Consider the following 18,976-nt stretch of genomic DNA (forward strand, 5'->3'; position numbering starts at 1 on the left):
ACTGGAATGATGCCACAAAGGCCTTCCTTACAACAGACAATCCAGTTTCACAAATGTCGAAATCAGGCCCCAGACACTTGCCAAGCCAGAGAACACACTAAGTAAGTTGCTGGCCATTTCGACTGTAGCAGTAATAATTTCTCTTTCCTGTTTGGTCCTAACGTGGTTCAATGGCTGCGTGTTCACCTGCTCTCTGAAGAGCTTCAAATGAATGATGTTTAAACCGTTACTCTGAAGCTGATGAAAGTTGAAAAGAGGACTTGGCTTTCTCTCTTTGAAAAATATGACTCGCACTCCTTGACTGGATGTCACGAGGGGAAAAAACATCTCAGAGTTTTTTCCTTCCACTTTTCTCGCAGGAGGGTGGCAGAGCCGTCTGCCGCTGCCACAGTTGTACATGAAAGTTAATATTTCCAAGGCCCTGCATGGGACACCTTTCCCAGAATTCATGTTCTCCGTGGGAAACTGAAATAGCACACAAGAGTTACCCTAAGTAGATTTAAATAATTAAATTCAAAAATTCTCAAACCACTTGCTGTTTCAAATTTATTTCTTTAATAACAACTCAGCCTCAGCAACAGACTGGATTAAGATTTCATTTATTTGAAATTTAAGGTATATCCAGCTCTGGGTGTTGTTTTTAAGTATTTAAGGGGAAATTTGTGCTTGGTGAAAACGAAGAGATGGCAGCATTATAAATTCATTTCCTCTATTAGAAGCAGGGCCTCTCCTGCACACTGCAGCTGTTCCGGGCGGCCAGCCCAAAGGGCTGGCCCGTGAGCTGCAAGCAGGCGACCCTTTGTTTGCCCAATAGGAAAGACTGGGCCAGCCCCACACCCTCCCCAAGAACTATTTCCTCAGTGGCGCCAGGCAGTGAGGCAGGATCATCTGGGGTGGTTTTCATGTGGCAGGGCAAGGCATCCTTTGGGATTCCAGGGCAAGGATCTAAGGATCCATTTTCACCGTGACCTCAAACCATGCTTTGTCCCAGACCCCAGAGGCAGAGGCCACTGTGGCCTGAGCAGGGTTTACTGACCCCTGGGATGACCCTTCTCGTGCATTCAGCAAAGCAGAAAGCAACTGAGAAAGCAGGTGTTACATCGCAGGTAACAGCCCCATGGTACTTACTATTCATGCTAACAATTTTACAAACAAGTGAGTTTCTTATACATTCATCGCCACCTCCAGGCATTCATATTCTTTTTAAGTACAGAAACCTTAATTAGATTTTGACCACAGACCCGGATTTGACTTACCCTGACAGGGTTTCCATTAGTGCAATCTGTGGGGGAATTCAGTGTTTTAACATCTGTGTGCCTGAGGCCTATCTCACATTTACTGCAAAACTCTGAAAAGCTCCCTTGTAAGGCTCTCTCCGTTTCCTCGCGCTCCCAATTTCACAGAAGTCATTTCAGCACCAAACAGTAATTAGCAAAGGGATGGGCCTCAGCTGACATGAATGCAATTTATTGTTTTCCACGAGGCCCTGAACCAAGCAAACAAAGAACACAGTCTAGCTGTCTGGCATTTTATTAACTTGTATTGTGTGGTACACCTTACGGAAGGAGATCTCCGGGAGAGACCCAGCAGTTTGTGTGTGGCAACAAGCAGACTTGGGGAGAATGTTAATTTCACTTCAATTAGGCAAGTTTTGTGGTACCTCAGCCTGCAATATAGGACAGCTACTTCTATAATGATCTTCCGTATTAACTTTATCATCACCAGACTTTTGCATAAATGCAACCTTTCATCTTTAAAATGCCAACACTTTTTCAATTTTGGCAACCGTACAGCACTGCTAATTATTTGCTCATTATGTGTGGTTAACTGATGAATCATTAATAAATGAATGAATGGCTAATATATTTTTATGGTAATTGGAGATATAACTGATTGCAGACTTCCTTAGCTTCTCAAAATGGCACTGAATGAGCAGCGCCTGCCTAATTGTTTACAGATGATATTTATGCACTGCCCCAGCATTTCCCACAATTGTGGTTTATCGCTGGCAAACTCTCCTCGGCCCAGGGTAGCAGTGTGGTTCAGATCAGTCCAGGCAGAGGGGAGTGGGTGGCGGTGTGACCATGCTTCCTTCATTGTATTTTTGTCACCTAGTCCACTGATGGCCTCCTGGCTATCTGCTACCAACTGGGAGGCCGGGTCTGTATTTGCTTGTGCATCGGCAAGGACACAGCCACCCTGCTGCTGTGGGCACCCTATTCAACAGCACATAAAGACCGACACTCAGACATTCACACCATCCAACTGCTACTTGTCTTTCTTGGCACACAATGGAGTAATGGCCAGTGGCCTCCCAGCTCAGCATCCCTGTGGCTGAAGCGGTTAAATACAGCCTTGCACAAAACTCCAGAGAATAAAAAAACCAAGCGAAGCTCCTGGGCTCTGGGCTCTGGGCTCTGACTCACCATTCCATGACTGGTCTACAAGCTCAGAGATGAACCACTGGATTACCAAAATTATATCCATCATGCTGTAAATCAGTCATCACCTAGAGTTTAAAACAAGCAGTCTGCATTTGTTGACAACTCCTGAGAAAATGAAAGACGATAGAGTACTAGCCAAATAAGGCTTGTTTAGCCTCATGCAAACAGACGGAAGATCAAGTTAAAAATGCAAAGGAGATTACCAATTCTTAATTATAATTATTTAACCAGGTGGGTAGTTTCTCCTAATGAACATTTCCATGAAAACAGAATAACTAATGACAGTCTTAAAGAAGCCTTTGTCTTTCCATGTACTAATGATCACATTTATAAATATGCAGCAAGGCCCCCGTGTACATTGCTAATGATAAGTAATTAAGCACCAGGCGTGGGAAGCCAGTGAAAAGGGTCATGGTAATGCAAGAGAGGAAATTAAAAATGCAATAAAAATAAGTTGCTTAGAAAAGATTAAATAAACTTGTGGCTTCTCCTCCTTCCAGAAAGAAAAGAATGATTTCCTCATTCTCTAGAACACTGTGTCAGGCTACTGGACAGCTCACTGTCTCTTCCAGCCCTTGGCTTCCGCATTAGACTCTGACAGTTTTCAGACACTGAACGCCCCCATAACCGACCCTGCGAGGATGCAGTGAGTCCTCAATAAAGATGGCTGAATACATGATTGGAACGTTCATGATGCATCTTCTCTAAACCAAGTAACTGTCAGCAAAGACTCTTTTGACGTGGCCCTCAGTCCAAGAAGCCCTGCCATCTAAGCGTTTGGAGCCACATGAAAGACGCCAAGCCTGCCTCTCATGAAGTTTCCGAGAAAGCCATTCATTTCAATGTATCATCCCCAAACAGAACAGGAATCTGAGGCACTAAGGCAAAAAAGTGGACTTTGCAAAAAATTACAAAGTTGGTGGTAAGACTTCTGTTTGGGGGCCGAATAGGAACCCCAGCATTTCCTTTAAGCATTAAAGGCGCACCAAATGAGTAAGTGGCCTTCTTGGCAGAAGAAAAGAGGCTTATATTTGGATCTCCAAAGCTCTTAAATAGGGGCAATTTTGATTCTTTTTTAAAGTGTTTTCATAAAGCTCCCAAGCCACTGAGGATTTTTTTTTTTTTCTTACAAACATTTAGACTCCTTGATCTCAAGTCTCTCAAGACCTCACATTCCCTAACTGTTCTGCGTGGTTAATCCCTCGGTGGGGGAATCTCCTCTGAGGCTGCATTCTCGGGTTAACAAGAAGTCAACAGCAGCTCCCAACATCTAAACTTTGGTGGGATGCTTGGAGGGGGATGGTTCCTTCTTCAATCAATCAATCTCTCTCTCTCTCTCTCTCTCTCTCTCTCTCTCTCTCTCTCTCTCTCTCTCTCTCTCTCTCTCTAGCTCTCTTTAAACAAGTTCTAATGCAAAAATCCAGGGCTTAGCTGTTTCTGTCTTAAGACTCCTTGTGAAAGCAAATGAATCTTTTTCTATTACATAAAAATCTTCAACAAGGCCACACTTCTTTTGTTATCAGACTTGGTCATCTGCTCAAAGCCGACTGCACTCTGGTAAAGGCCATTTAGTACCTGACATTCCAACAACATGGAAGGCCCGAGGGCGCATCCTTGCTGGCTCCCAGGCCGTGCCTCCCCAGGGCAGAGCCCGCTCCCCTCCCAACCGCGCAGCCCGGCCACTCTGCGGGCTTATCCTGACCCCCAGTGGCCGGTACTGTCATCCTTCCGGCCCACACCGCGTTCCCTTCGGGCCAGCACCGCCCTAAGGCTCCTTAGATCCCAGCTTTAATTGACAATTAAAACAAACTTCAGTTCTCACAGGCATCAGCCGAGTGAAATTTCGCAACTTGGAAGTTTCACAATTCAGTTCCCTTGAAGCAAAACCGACAGTTTCCCTGAGGTTTCACGCACACCTCGCCATTTGTTGTTTAACTCCCCCGCCTCCAGTTTCTCGCCCCACCCTCTACCCCACTTTTACTTTCGAACCAGTCGTGGAAACAGTTTAATTATGTTTCTGGGGTCCTGCATCCCCTCTGCCCGGATGCTGAGTCAGCATTCCTTGGAGCCCCAGGAGGAGTGTGTTTATTAACCGTATTAACTGCATAGTGGAGCTCCCAGGGACCACCCCATCCCCAGGGAGCCATTAATGGTTTCTGCCCACCCTTCTGCGGGTTCAGGCCTTCCACAGCAGGCAGTCAGCAAACCCGCTGACCCCGGGTGTGGAAGGGCTGGCCCTGTATTCACTTAGCAACTGAATACAGGACACCCGGTGGAGTGTGGATTCCAAATTACTGCCACACTCGAGTTTTAATAAAAGTATGTCCCAAATACTGCCTGGCTGGGATGAATTTGTACTAAAAAGTATCTGTGGTTTATCTGAAATTCATATTTTGGGCCCTCTCTATTCCACTGCGTAACCCTACCAGCAGACAAAGGAGGGATCGACTTTTTCCAGTTCTATAGCTCAGATCCGGGGACAGATGGGAGGGCCTGGCTCCTCTGAGAATTAGTGAGAACTTGCCTTTTTTAAGAAAGGAAATGCAGTGTATGTAGATTACTGGAGGGAGGGATGGGGGTGGTACGGGACAAGACGGGCTTGGTCTGTGACCCTTCCACACCCTCACACCCCCACCCCCACTTCCCCCACTCCCACTCCCCCCACCCCTCCCCCCCATCCCCCGCCAAGCAGTGGTATCCACCACCATTTTCCCACCAGCATTGGCTCCTACCACCTTGTCCTGCAGGGCCTCCATACCCATAACCAATTCTCCAGCTTTCCGATGTTTTCCTACCACACAAGTTAAAGCAAAACTTAAAACGAATGTAATTACTTTTAGGAGCGACAGATTAATTGCAATAGGATCATCAAGGGGCCCAAACAGCTACATTTTGTATGCACTGATATGTAAAAGGTTTTAAAAAGCAAGTTGTGAATTACAGTTATCGTTTAAAGAAACAAAAACTCACAACAAACAGGCCTGTGGCCTAGGGAACACTGTAGAGATCTGTTACCGACAGCTCTACAAGTTTGTCAGCTAAACCAAATGTTAAACGGAAAATATTTGGCGGGATTTAAAATTAGACCCACACACATTACTTACAGATGTTTCTATGCAAGACATGAAACTGAAGCACTCCAAGTCATAAACCCCACAATGGTGTGTTTTTTTTATATCCAGAGTTAATTTTTATTATATAAGTAGCCATATGAAGAAGGTATTGCATACTGCCTAAATTAAATACGGAGGAATGGAATCAGCAGTATCCCTTTTCAGCATATGGCCCAGCAAATCACATTACAGAGCTTTCCACATCTCATTAACTGCAATGAATACAGTGAGTTTTCTAATAGGTCACATCTTTTGCATGTGAGTGGTGAGCAGTGACTTACTGTAAGAAGTCAAGGGATGACCCTTGTGCTGAAATTAAGAGGTAATCTAGAATGGGCAGGGTCACCTGGTCAAGACTGATCGTGACATTTCCTCATTATTGTTTTAGTTGGCTCGTGCCCCAACTGAGAAATGCCTTTGATAATTTCACTGACAGCAAATACCACACACACTGTTATTTAATGAGTTCAGGCAGGATTAGTTGACAATAAGGAATATAGCAAAGTGTTTTGATTAGAGCAGATTTTTTTTCCTGGGATGGGAGGGGACTCATGGCCATGCAGAAGCCTCCTACCCTGTGACCGCCCTGCAAGCGGAAAGGCAGGGGAGCTACAGAGCCCAGGCTTGGCCGAGACAGTGCCTTTGGGCTGCAAATGGTGAAAGGCGAATTCCAGCTGGAACCCACACTCAGATGTCTGGTTCCTCTTTTGCACAACAAGAAAAAGAAATACTTCTACAATTGCTCATCATGTGGCCTTTGGTTGAGATGAATTACCAATTTACAACCTCTTGTGTTTCGAAGAAGCAAACTGTGCTCTTTTGAGGCAAGAATCAGGAACCTAAAATCATTCAAGCTTTCTTGTTTATAAGGCCAGAACGAGGCCAAAAACCCATTTCCCCCTCTGCTCTGAGCCCTTTCAATGGGGAGTTAGTTTGTCACCATCTGCACTAATGGATATGGACTGGTGTGTGTAGAAGCACACACCGAGGGAAAGGGAGGGGAGAAGGGGTTTCAAATGGTTGCAAATTGCTCTCCTGCTGAGATAACAGCAGTGCGCAGTGAGCCTCAGTCGTCACACATTAAGAATGGGCATTTGGCTCCTTCTCACACAGCTGCAAGGGGAAGGCTGCTATCCGAACAGCCAAAGAGAAAAGAGGTTCATGGTTCTTAGAGGAGACAGGCTTTCTAACGACATCTTGTCTGGAAGCTCTTGCCTCACAGCTCCAAGCCTGAGAACTGGAAACAGTCAGCAGACCAGCCCAGGAGCTAGGTGGCAACTGGTCCACTAAAACCCTGAGATGAAGAATCATAAGCCCCAACGTGCAGCAGAAACCAAGGGCATCAAGCTGGAAGACCCGATGATGACGTTTTGGACAGTTGTGCCTAAGACCAAAGTGAGTTTTCTTGGAGAACCTGGAGACTTTAGACTGGCCCTTGGGCACAAGTGGTCACAGCAGAGAGCTGTCTTAGGAAGACGAAGTCTCTCTCTGTCTCTGTCTCTCTCTTACACACACACACACACACACACCCCTAGACTAGGAAGTTATGGGTCCAGTAGCATAAGAAAAATCAATCTGGCATAGCTCATAGCCAAGTATCCAGAGATAACTGAGTCTATCAACTTTCAGAGGTCATGTCCCAGAGGAAAAGAAGCAACTTTATTCTCAGAACGATGTAATGTCTGATTGTGGGATCTTCAAAGAGACCAACCAGTAAAAGCGGGAAGAATAGCAACCGCAGTGAGTGGAGTGCCCAGGACATCAAAAGTACACTTAGGAAGTTTTAAGGCTCATAGACCGGCCTCTGGCTGGAATGTCTTCAAAGACATTTTCAGCAGAAAACAACCTGACCCAAAACAGAGTCCCCTCAAGTGGGAAGAACAAAGACTCTGGAAGGCAAGAATGAGAAGCATCCTGCCCACATCGGGAGACTAAGACAGTGCCTTCAGCTACCAGATCCAGGCAAACCAGGAGGTCAGGCTTAGGAAACCAAGGCCAGCAAAGGGCCTGAAGAGGAGTGATGCTTATGCAGCACCCATGGGAGAAGACCTTCAGCAACACCCTAGGCAGAAGGTGGGTGTCTAGGTAATTAAAAGAGATGGGGGTCTAGGTTACTGTAGTGCATATCTGTTCTATCATTGACCTAGAGATGTAGCAGGTAACTACTCTCCTACATACCTATGACCTTGAAGTACCTGCCCCTGGGGTGTGGCCTCTCGGGGCTACCCTTAAGACCTGAGACACACATAGCCTCTCTCTTCACTCCCTCGTGGGCTTGGATGCTGGGACAGACTCAGGCAGAAGAACAGTGTGGGACTGTACCTTGGCCTTCCAGGACTCTATGATAAATCTCCTATTCTATAGTGAGTCTTCCTTCCTGATAAATTCCTCTACCCTTTAAGCAGACCGTGGATTTCTCATAATAGGTGATCAAACAGATAACGAATCTTTTAGGAGAGGGAATCGCTCATTCCCACCCAGGGAAACTGTCCATGGACATTTTAGCTCTTCAAAACAGTAATCTGGGTAAGAATCCTCATCAAATAGTCAGTTGTACAGGTACCCACCAAGCCATAGACTCTGGTTACTCACATGGAATTCACGTGGAATATTGACCTTGCTAGATAACAATCACAAACTAAACTGGTCACAGCCTCAGAGTATTGTCAAGATCTTTTCTTTATGCCCTTCATCACTGGGTTGTGAAGAAGACACACATGGCTAAGTAAAAGCACCCAAGTCTCAGCCCCAAGCCTTCAGATCCCAAGCCAAGTATTTTTATTACTGTAAATACTCTTTGTAAACTAGACCGTGATCACTCTACAGTTCTGGGGCAGCTGATGAAATGCCCATCGTTCGTGTTCATTGTGGCATGTATTGAAAATGTAGAGTACCTGCTTTACAATATCTTTGCCTCTAAAGTGTCTGCGATAGGCCCTCTGCCTCCCTAATAGGTGCAGCCAACTTGACCTTTTTTTTTTTTTTTTTGAGCTGAGGATCGAACCCTGGGCCTTGCGCTTGCTAAGCAAGCGCTCTACCACTGAGCTAAATCCCAACCCCTTGACCTTTCTAAGAAAGGGCATCTAGAATCCTTTGGACAGCTGCTCATGACCCATGCTTGGAATTAGAGCTTGATTTATTTTTGGCAAAATCCAAGCACACACCTTTAATCCCAGCACTCAGAAAACAGGGGCAGGTGGATCTTCCTGAGTTTGAGGCCAGCCTGGTCTTCAGAGTGAGTTCCAGAGCAGCCAGGGCTGTATAGAAAGATACTGTCTCAAACAAAACAAAACAAACAAATAAACCAAACAAAAATAAAAATTCTGTTAAGACTTTAATGACACCAAGATGGCTCTTCAACCAGGGAGCATCTAGCCCCTCAAAAAACAGGTGGCAGATCCCTCTCCTCTCCTCTCCTCTCTTCCTCTCCCCTCCTCTCCTCCTCTCCTCTCCTCTTCTCTGCTCTGCTCTGCTCTGCTCTCCTCTCCTCTCCTCCCCTCCTCTCCCCTCCACTCTCTTCTCCTCTCCTCTCCTCTCCTCTCCTCTTCATATCTGCCCCCTTTTTCTTTCTCTCTCTTCCCCTTCCTTCCCTATTTCTTTGATCTTTCAGATATCCATTCACTGTGGTACTCAGGATAAACAGGAGACTCTTCTCTCAGAAATCTTGATCCCCAAGTCTAGCATATGAGAAGGACCATTAAATGTGAGGAGGTTTCTTGAAGAAATAAAAACTTCAGGTGGATGTTGAAGATTGGTTTGTGGAGGAGGGGCTTATAGCTCAGCAGTAAAAAGCATGCCTATTATCCCTAGCGTGAAAAAATAATAATCATAAAATCAAGGGCCAAGATGTTAATAAGAATTCTGCTTGGGGCTAGAGAGATTGCTCAGCAGTTTTGCAAAGGACTCAGGTTCAGTTCCCAGCACCTATATGGAATCTTCCAGACTTCTGTAACTCTAGTTCCTTGAGATCTGACACCCTCTCCTGGCCTCCACAGTCATATACAAAAAATCATTTTTTGAATGTTTTAGAGGAATTCTGATTTTGTATAGGAGGGTTTGGAGGTTTATCTTCTATCACAGCTTCCTGAAATTAATAGTAGATACTTTTCATCTATTTATCTGAAGTGACCAAGCATGACACAGAAGTCTAACGTATCCTTATGCAGGAAAATGATGTGAATGATAGCCGAGTAAGCAAAACGTTTACACCTAAGAAACCACTCCTCCCGTTCCTGCCTTCTCTGCTTCCCACCCTCCCAAAGGCTCCCTCTCCTTCTTACCACCAAGCTTCATCGCAGCCAACTCTGACTCCAGAAGTCCCCATCCAGCTCACACTCACCCCACCCCAAGCCAAGAGCACTCACTTCGTGTTGTCCATATTGCTTCCTGCTCTTCCTTTTAAGCTGCCTTGATGGCTCTAGAAAGCCCTCTTGCGATGATACTCTATTCTCAAACCCACAGCTTGCCAAAGTCCCTAACATATGCTCTGGTTAAATATTGGGAAACTCAACAATCATTTCCAAGTTAAGATTGACAAGTCTTAGAGGTTGGAAGGGAATCACAGACTTTGGTGGTTTTTAAACATTTCTCTAGCTAGTGACAACATTGTAAACTTCAGCCTCTTCGTCGGTAAAACAAGGTTCGCAAGCTTTATTCTAATATTCTAGAAGTCCAAGGCTTGGCCAAGATCATACTGAAATCCCTCAATAGAACCTACACCCCTTATAAGTCTATATACTCTTTGTTCTGTTGTGGGGTGACCATGTATACAAATCAAGCCGATATGTCGGCTTCCTTTCCTTAGTTTCAATGTGTAGCAATTTGAAGACAAGGAGCAAAATCTTGCTCTCCATGCCCTTTATGTTTTTATAAAAGTGTGTATGAGAGTTTAGTAGCATGTGTGTTATACACGACATGCATGTCCAGTGCTTGAGGAGGCCATGAAAGGGTGTAAGATCCCCTGGAACTAGTTCCATGTTGTTATGTCACCGTCTGGATGCTTAGAACTGAACCCAGATCATATGTAAGAGTGACATGTGTTCTTAACCCCTGAGCTATCTCTCCAGCAACTGCCTCAATGTCCTTTAATATTTATAGAGTATGTAAGTACCAACCCAGTCTTACCATCTCTATCCACCCACCCTTCCTTCTCCTTATATTTTAAGCAATGAAGATACCTAGTAACTGCTTTTAAGTGAGTTAACAAGTGAATGAATGAATGAATGAATGAATGAATGAAAAAAGGACTTCTGAATTTGTGTATGATGGGTTGAATGAGAATGGCCCCCATAGGCTCAGATATTTGCATGTTTCATTCCCAGTTGGTGAGCTATTTGGTAAAGATTAGGAGGTGTGGCCTTGTTGGAGGAGGTGTGTCACTGGTGTAGGTTTGAGGTTTCAAAAGCCCATGCCATCTCCAGTCTCCCTCTCTTTCTACCTCCATCTCGCAATCTTTCAGATAAAATATAAATTATAAGATGCAAGCTACTGCTCCAGCACTATGCCTGCCTGTCTGCTGCCACATTCTTCTCCACGATGAAAATGGACTTATTCTCTCAAACTATAAGCAAGCCCTCGTTAAATGTCTTCTTTTATAAGTCGCTTTGGTCATGGTATGTGTTCACATCAGAACAGTGACTAAGACATTGTTTTTTCACAGCCAGAGGAGATCACTAATTGATTAAAATGGAACCTCCAAACACCCAACAAGTTTAACCCTCCTAGATGTGCTTTCTCATAGTCCTGGGTCCACTGTTAAACAGCTCTGTCACTCAGCAACATCATCACTTGATGGCTCCATTTCCTCATCTTTAAGGTAGGGATAAAACAGTATCTACTGCATAAGGCAGTTTCCTACTCACTTAACCAAAATTAAATGGAAGAATCTGTAGAGAGAACAGACAATCATTCATAGAAAAAAAAAATGCCTAATAAGCTCCAGCTACTGCTATTCTACACTGCCATCTAGTACGGCCTGCATTACACATTTCTGTTTAGCTTGTTGACTTTCAGGATGACTGGTAGTCCTGTGAGGCTGAGAACCAGGTCTGTCTCAGTCTTATCTCTGGCATGATGGTCCATTAAGTGGTGGATGGTCAAGAAATGTTCAGATGCATCTAAATGGGAATGAAAACAAACAAGTAGTGGATGCCTTGAGCTGCACAGATGAGAGCGGGGATTGCTCACCTGCGCTCCATGGCCGAAAGAGTGTTCATAACCCCTGCGCTCCTTTGCTCATCCCTCGGGCTTGTAATGCCAGGTCAAGTAAGAACAAAAGACACATAAGCCATAAGCCGGGGTGGTGGTGCACCCCTTTAAACCCAACACTTGGAAGGCAGAGGTAGGCGGATCTCTATGAGTTCAAGGCCAGCTTGGTCTATGTAGTGAGCTCCAGGACAACTGTAGCTACATAGTGAGACCCTGTCTTGAAAACAAACAAGCAAACAAAAAGAACAAATCCCAGCATGTGGGAGTCAGAGACAGGTAGATCTCTGAGCTCAAGGCCAGCCTGCTCTACAGAGCAAGTTACAGGACAGCCAGAGGTAACAAGACCAGAGCTTTGAGTTCTGTTCTACCACACACCAGAGTGTCATCTTGTACTGCATAACACTGATGCCTCTGTTCCCATCTGTGAAGTAGACTAACTGTAGTACCTACCTTAGAAGGGGCTTATGGAGAAGTCCTAGTGCTAGCTAAAAGTCAGTTGCTGGTTAGACTGTCGAGGTAGCTCAGGGAGTCAAGGTGCTTGCCACCAAGTCCAGTGCCCTTAACGGAATCCCAAGAACCCACACAATGAAGGAGAAAATCAACTCCTGACCTCCACACACCGTGGCATACATGTGCACACACAGAGAAAGATAGAGAGACAGGTAGACACAGAGAAAGACAGACAGACAGACAGGTAGACCCAAAGAGAGACAGACAGGCAGACAGACACAAAGAGAGACAGAGACATAGAGAGACACAGAGTACTGCCCTCATGTGTAAGAACACAAACAATATGAAAACTGAGACTGAAAATACATGTGTGGCACAGTGGTCATAAAACAAAGAAGCAATCGGTGGCTGGAAGGTGGTGTTCAATAGTCCGATGTCACCAAGACAAGTACCTGCTGTACATCTGTTGTTGAACTATTTTGTTTCGCTTAGTAAAGCCACAATGAGGATTCCCAAGAGAAGGTCTGATTTTCACAATACACATGCCCATTGTCACCAGCTCCCACCCACAAATCCTAAGTTCAACAGCAACACCTGTGGCCCCACCTACATCACTTCTTGGGTCATGCTGGAGCAGGGGGCTGCTCTCACCTCCTGGTAGGCACCTGCTCATCACATACCTGCCAAGGACACTCTACACCTAAGGCAAACATCTTCTTCTCTCCCTATGGCAACCATTCTCTATTTTGCTGTCAGGTCATCAAAGGGAAGCCCAATGGCACCTCTTCTTCCCTGGACCTGGCTGCAGGCAGGTTCCTCAGCTGTCAAAGCATGCAGCACACCAGACCTCTCCCAAGTTTTCAACCACTGAGCCTCCACAGATGCAGTGGGAAGCAGGAGAAACAGCCACACTATTGAGTAGTGAAGGCAACTCTGAGAAGATGTGGGCTTTCCTTCTCTGCCTTCAGGAAAAGCTGGCTGAAGTCTCATAGCAACGGAACTGAAGCAAAAACTGGGGTGAGCTTGGTACCCTCCAGGCTAGACTCTCTTTCACCACAGTGACTTTTCCAGCCACAACCCAAAGCAGGAAGGTGACTTGAAGCCACTACAGTTAGCCACAGATTAATTTAAAAATTATTCTAAGATTAGATGCCGCCCTATCTTATAGTTCCTTTTCAAGGGACTGAAATCAAAATCTCCTTGTGAACGGCATTCTCTCACCTGCTATGAGCATGCCCTGTGGTTTGCCATCACAGTTCTTGACTCTAGTATCTGCTGAAGCTATCTGTCCTGCTGGTTACATGCGTCCATATTTATATTGCAAACTCTATGCTACATGCAGGAGGGAAAAAGTCAAGGAGCCAGCCATGGCTCTACCCCAACCAATGTCTCCTCCATTGTGTTTGTCGTACATCAAGATCCTCTGCTGTTTAACATCTATCCATGCATACAAACGAAAACAGGTCCCTGAAAATTCCTCACAAATAGATCAAATTTGCTTGCAATGCAAGGCTCTTGAATAAAACACTCGTGTGCCTATTTAAGTAATTTTAGTAAAATATTAATATAATGAAGTCTATTTCCTGGGGACAGCCAAGTTGTCTCATGGTGACTGGAGCATGAACACATATGCAGATGCTTATCTACCAAGAAAGTTAGGGAACCTGATGTTGGGAAAGGACCAGAAAGGATGCCGAGGTGACAGCTTAGCGCATTGTTCCTCGAGAGAGCAACAGCCCTCACTGCTTGTGAGCTCCTCATCTGACCCAAGTGGGCACAGTCTACCCATGTACGGCAAAAGTTGTTAAAGGCCTTAGAAATCCATGTAAATGTGTGTGTGTGCATCAGTACCTACAGAAGTCAGAAAAGGATGTCAGATCCCCTGGAGCTAGAGTTACAGGCAGTTATGAACCACCTAGCATAGGAAGTGCTGGGGACTGATCTTGGGTCCTCGGCAAGAGCAGCAAGCATTCTTAACCACTGAGCCATCTCTCCAACCTCACAAAATACAATTTAAAAATTTGCCTTTTGAAAGAGGCACCCCTCTTTCAATTTGCTAAGTAACAATATAAAAATTGAATTCAAAATTCCTCATGGCTTCCCCACACTGGAGAGAGATGCAAGGGAAGGATGCTGGAATGTGCTGGGTGTGTGGCGTAGCACAAACCTCTCAAAGCGGTCGGAGTCCAAGGTAAGCTGCTTCACAAACACTCAGCCAATAATAAAATGTTTTGAAAAGCACTTAAGCTTAATGGGTTGAGGTGTTAACTCTGTGGAAGCGTCTGTTACTATGGAGAGGGACTTTTTGACAACACAATGATGCCACAGGCCAGAAAAGAAACGCCATTAGGAAGAGTCACACCACATAGAGCAAACCCACAACAAAGCAGCTCTGGGGATGTGATAGCAACCCTGTTAGGCCTAGAAGGATAATGAAGGGACCAGGGACCTCCCGTTAGTACCAAGATGGTCTTTGAATTCCAAGATGCCTTGTGGATTTCATCCGGCTTCCTGACTACCTGAAGTCCCCAGACCTATTACAGACCAGCCCTCTAGGCCAACCTGCCACCTTCTCATCCTTTAAGCCCCTTTCTAGCTATCAGGTCAGACATGCTAACCTCCAGGTCTGGATTTTCTCCAGTGTGCAGACCTGTGTGCAGGAGACCTGCTGGATTGCTGGTCTCCATAGCACACTCTGCCAGACTCTCTGGCACATGGTAGATATAGAGATAGCATCAGGACCAGGCTACATCCTCAAGAGAGAGATGACTCAACTTTCCCTTGTCTAAGTGGGTGGCCTCCAGTGATGGTATTCTGTCATTTCCCATGAGATCGAGCCTTTGAAAGGATCCCAGTCTCCCGACTCCCTTCAGCCCTGCCACACCCTGAATGTTCATGTTCTACCACCCAGAGCCACCCATCAAGGCTTCCTTGGTGCAGTACACCAAGGAGCAGACTGGCTCATGCTAACACCATTTGACAAATGCACTCCCGATGGTCTTCTACGGTGCAAGACACTGGGAGGGGCCAGGATGTCAGCCCACTAAATGTCTTTGACCCATATCGTTCAGTCATCTGAACTACTGCTCGTTACCATTTAATACTTGGAAATCCATTCTTCATCAGAAGCACTGAGGCTCCTGCCCTGACACTTAAAATGCTCCTTAAAAACAGATTATATGTTGTTGTTGTTTTTTTAATGAAAGAACTAAATAGACCTCTGTTCACCCAGGTGAAGATGAAGGGTCTAGGGTTTGATTTTTCTAATTGCACACATACATATAAGACACTGGCTTAGTTTCTTTTTCTGTTGCTGGGATAAAATGCCCTGGCAAGTGCAAAGAGAAGATGGGCTTATTTGGGTTCACAGTACCATGTCACAGTACATTGTAGTGGGGAAGCCACAGCAGAAGGGATGGAGGGAATTGTTCTCATTGCACCCACAGACAAGAAGCAGTGGGTTACAATGCTGGCCCCCAGCTCACTTTCTCCATTTTGTACAGTCTAAGATCCCTGGCCCAGGATACCACCCATAGTGGGCAAGTCTTCCCATCACAATTAAAACAGTCAAGCATGCCCAGAGGCCTCTTTCCCAGGCAATTCTAGATTACGTCAAATTGACAATAATACAATATCATAGTTTATTTCTCTCCCTATAGTCAGGAGTGCCTTGCTAATAAAACTCTTAATTCATAAAAAGGGAATAAAAGGAGCTAGGGAGATAGCTCAGTCTGTGAGTGTGTGCTACAAAAACATGATGATGTGAGTCTGATCCCTGGACCCATGTGAAATTCCATTACCAGGCAGGTACTTATATAATCTCAGTACTAGGAAGACAGAGACAGGGGGACACTTAGGTCTTACTAACCAGCCATCTTAGCCTACCTAACAAGTGAGCCCTAGGTCTCAGTAAGAAACCCTGTCTCAAAAAGCAAGATGGTGCCAAACATGGAGACATATGCCTTTGTCCCTGGCACTTGGAGACAGGGGCAAGTGGATTTCAGATCTATATAGTGAGTTCTAGGCCAGTTGGGGCTACATAGTGAGACTCTGTCTCAAAAAATAAAACAAAACAAAATGTGGTGGAGGTTGGTAGGTTAAGTGGGTTAATCTCTGCTATCCACACAGAGAGACCGAGAGAAGGGAAATAATGTCTGACACTGGCTCTTGACCCTAAAAGAACTTCATATGAAGCATGACCCTAGGCCCTTCTAAGGTCTGTGCTCTCTGAGAGCAGGCTAGGTTGGACTCCGCTGCCAGTAGAGCTTCAGTACCTGCACAGGTGCCTGGGTTGAATGAAAGGGTCAGCTCTCGTGACAGAGTGAAATCAAATGCCTTGACTCCAAGTCTTCTGCCTAGAGGATTCTGAGGGAAGACCTGGTCTCGCTGAGCTGTTTCTCCACCTTAAAGCACAGTACCAGCAATGTGTACTCTGCAGGTTACATGACAGACAACATTCATGAAAAGGTATTGCATAGACTACAAGTGTGTTCCTCCATGCCTACATCATTCTTGTTCCTCTAAAAAAAAGGGGGGGGGGACTTCTTTTTTCACCTGGCTCTGGACTCCAGTAACCAGCTGTGGCTGCCTGGGTGATTGAGGTCAAGCCATGGCACTGTGTAACTCCTTAGCATTTTCCTATGATTGTGTATACCAGTCTGGCCTCAAACTCACTGTGCAGCTGAGTATTTCTAGGTGGGTCCTCAGGCCTTCTCTTCTGACACAGGCTGGTTTCCTCCACCTTCCTTCCCTTCCTGCACATCCTTACCCTCCTCCTTGCCATGTTGAAGCATGAGCAGCTCTTCAGCATAGCTGCCTCTCTATGCCCCTTGTCCACCATATTCTGTCTTCTACAGCCCTTCACCTCCCCCACTTTTGTTGGACATCAATGCAAGCTTCACTTTCTTCCATGGCCCTTGTCACTCTGTCCTCTGACCTTGGATGTTCTTGCCCAGCCTCACCATCAGACTCATCACTGTGGTCTTGACCACAGAGCACCTGTGAACTCCTATGTCTAATGTCAGGCAGAGTATTCAGTGCTTTTATGGAGACCAGATTCCGTTCTCAGCTGAGTAAACTGACTCTAGGCATGCCCAGCCCTGTCCAGCTACTGCAATACTCTGAACCAGAAAGGAGTTCAAGTTCTCCTAGAAAAGGAGGATTTAGGACTGAGATGCCCAAGTCAAGATTTTAAACCTACTGTGTGGATCACTTGCTTCCTGATCCATGATGACTCCCTGAGTTTGGATTCATTGGGTTGCTTATTACTAATACTGCTGATACCCCACAAAACAACAACAACAAACAAACAAACAACAAAACCTTCAGACTTGCTTTCCCCTTCAATACACTCATGAGCTCAAGCCATGCAATCCCAGTACAGGGGTTTTCTGTCTACCATTCCTGTTGCAGGTCAACATCTCAAGAATTCATGGCCTTGGCCATAGTATCTAAATATAAGCCATTTGATCACCCAGCCCAAACTCTTCATCTTACAGCTGAGACTCCACCCTTGGCCCATGCTCTGCCCCTACCTCATACAACCTACTGGAACTTGGGATCTCATTTCCAAGCTTTTGATTCACACTCTTGCCCATTTCTCCTTGAAGATGCAAGGTTACCCTTGCTCCTGGATTTCTTATTCTCAGAATCTCTAGCTTACAATGCTATTCCATCAGTTGCCAGGTAGTTCAAAGTTACCACCCTAGGCCAGCCACAGTTCTGCTGTTTTCTGTTGTTGCCTCTCACTAATGCCCATCTCCATCTTAAACTGTCCATTTGGTGGTTCTTAAATTGGCAAGAGTGATTGCCACCCTGATGGTGGGCAGGTAGAGATGGGCAGATCATTGATGCTCTCTGACCTAGCCTACTTGGCAAGTTCCAAGCCAGGGAGAGACCCTGTCTCAAAAAAACATATGCACATCCTAAGGAAAGATATTTAGCGTGCATGCACACACACACACACACTATACTACTTCTGAGCCATCAGTGATAAGATAGTACAATTTACTTCTTAGCTACAGTTCACTAAATTGTGGGGAAGCCAGTGATGAAGAAATGACCCTTGCTGACATGCCTTATTGACAGAGCAGCCACACAAACCACGTTCAATACCTCTCCAAGTCAGCCACTGGTTTGTTTTAGGGTAAAGCAATGCTGCCACCACCACTTATGAACAGCCCTCTCCATGTTCCACCCCCAATTCATGGACTACTTAATAAGCTAGTAGGTCTCTCTTCCAGGCAGAGAGCAATCAGCAAATCAGAAGCCTTCCAAATAGACTGGAAGTGGGTGGTTTTATTGTCTACATTCCCAGTCACCTTGCCAACAGCCCTCGGGATTCAGAAATGTCATTACAGATTCTGTTCAAGAAACACAGGACCCCTCAACATGGCCGAGGTCAGCCCACACTGCCTCCATCCTTGAGGCACACTCTGAACTTAGGGAAATGCGGCCAGGAGAGAGCTACTATTTTGTCTGATGCCGTACAGCCTGTTCAACTTTTGCATAGCAATTCAGCAAACACAGTTTTAAGCATTCAATTCTACTTCTACAGCTCCTTAAAATTCCCTGCAATATAATTATACTGATGGGAATGCAGAAAGATAATTGCTTTTAGAGGAAAGTTTCCCCTTTGTTCCATGTTCATCTGGCTTCCAGAAATGGAACAAGAGCCCTTGAACAGCAGAAATACGCATCCATGTGTCTCTAGTTATCATTTATTTACAAAGATAGACCTTGACAAATGTAATTTGTTCAATA

The sequence above is a fragment of the Onychomys torridus genome, chromosome 6, assembly GCF_903995425.1.
Source record: "Onychomys torridus chromosome 6, mOncTor1.1, whole genome shotgun sequence".
Taxonomy (NCBI): Eukaryota; Metazoa; Chordata; class Mammalia; order Rodentia; family Cricetidae; genus Onychomys; species Onychomys torridus.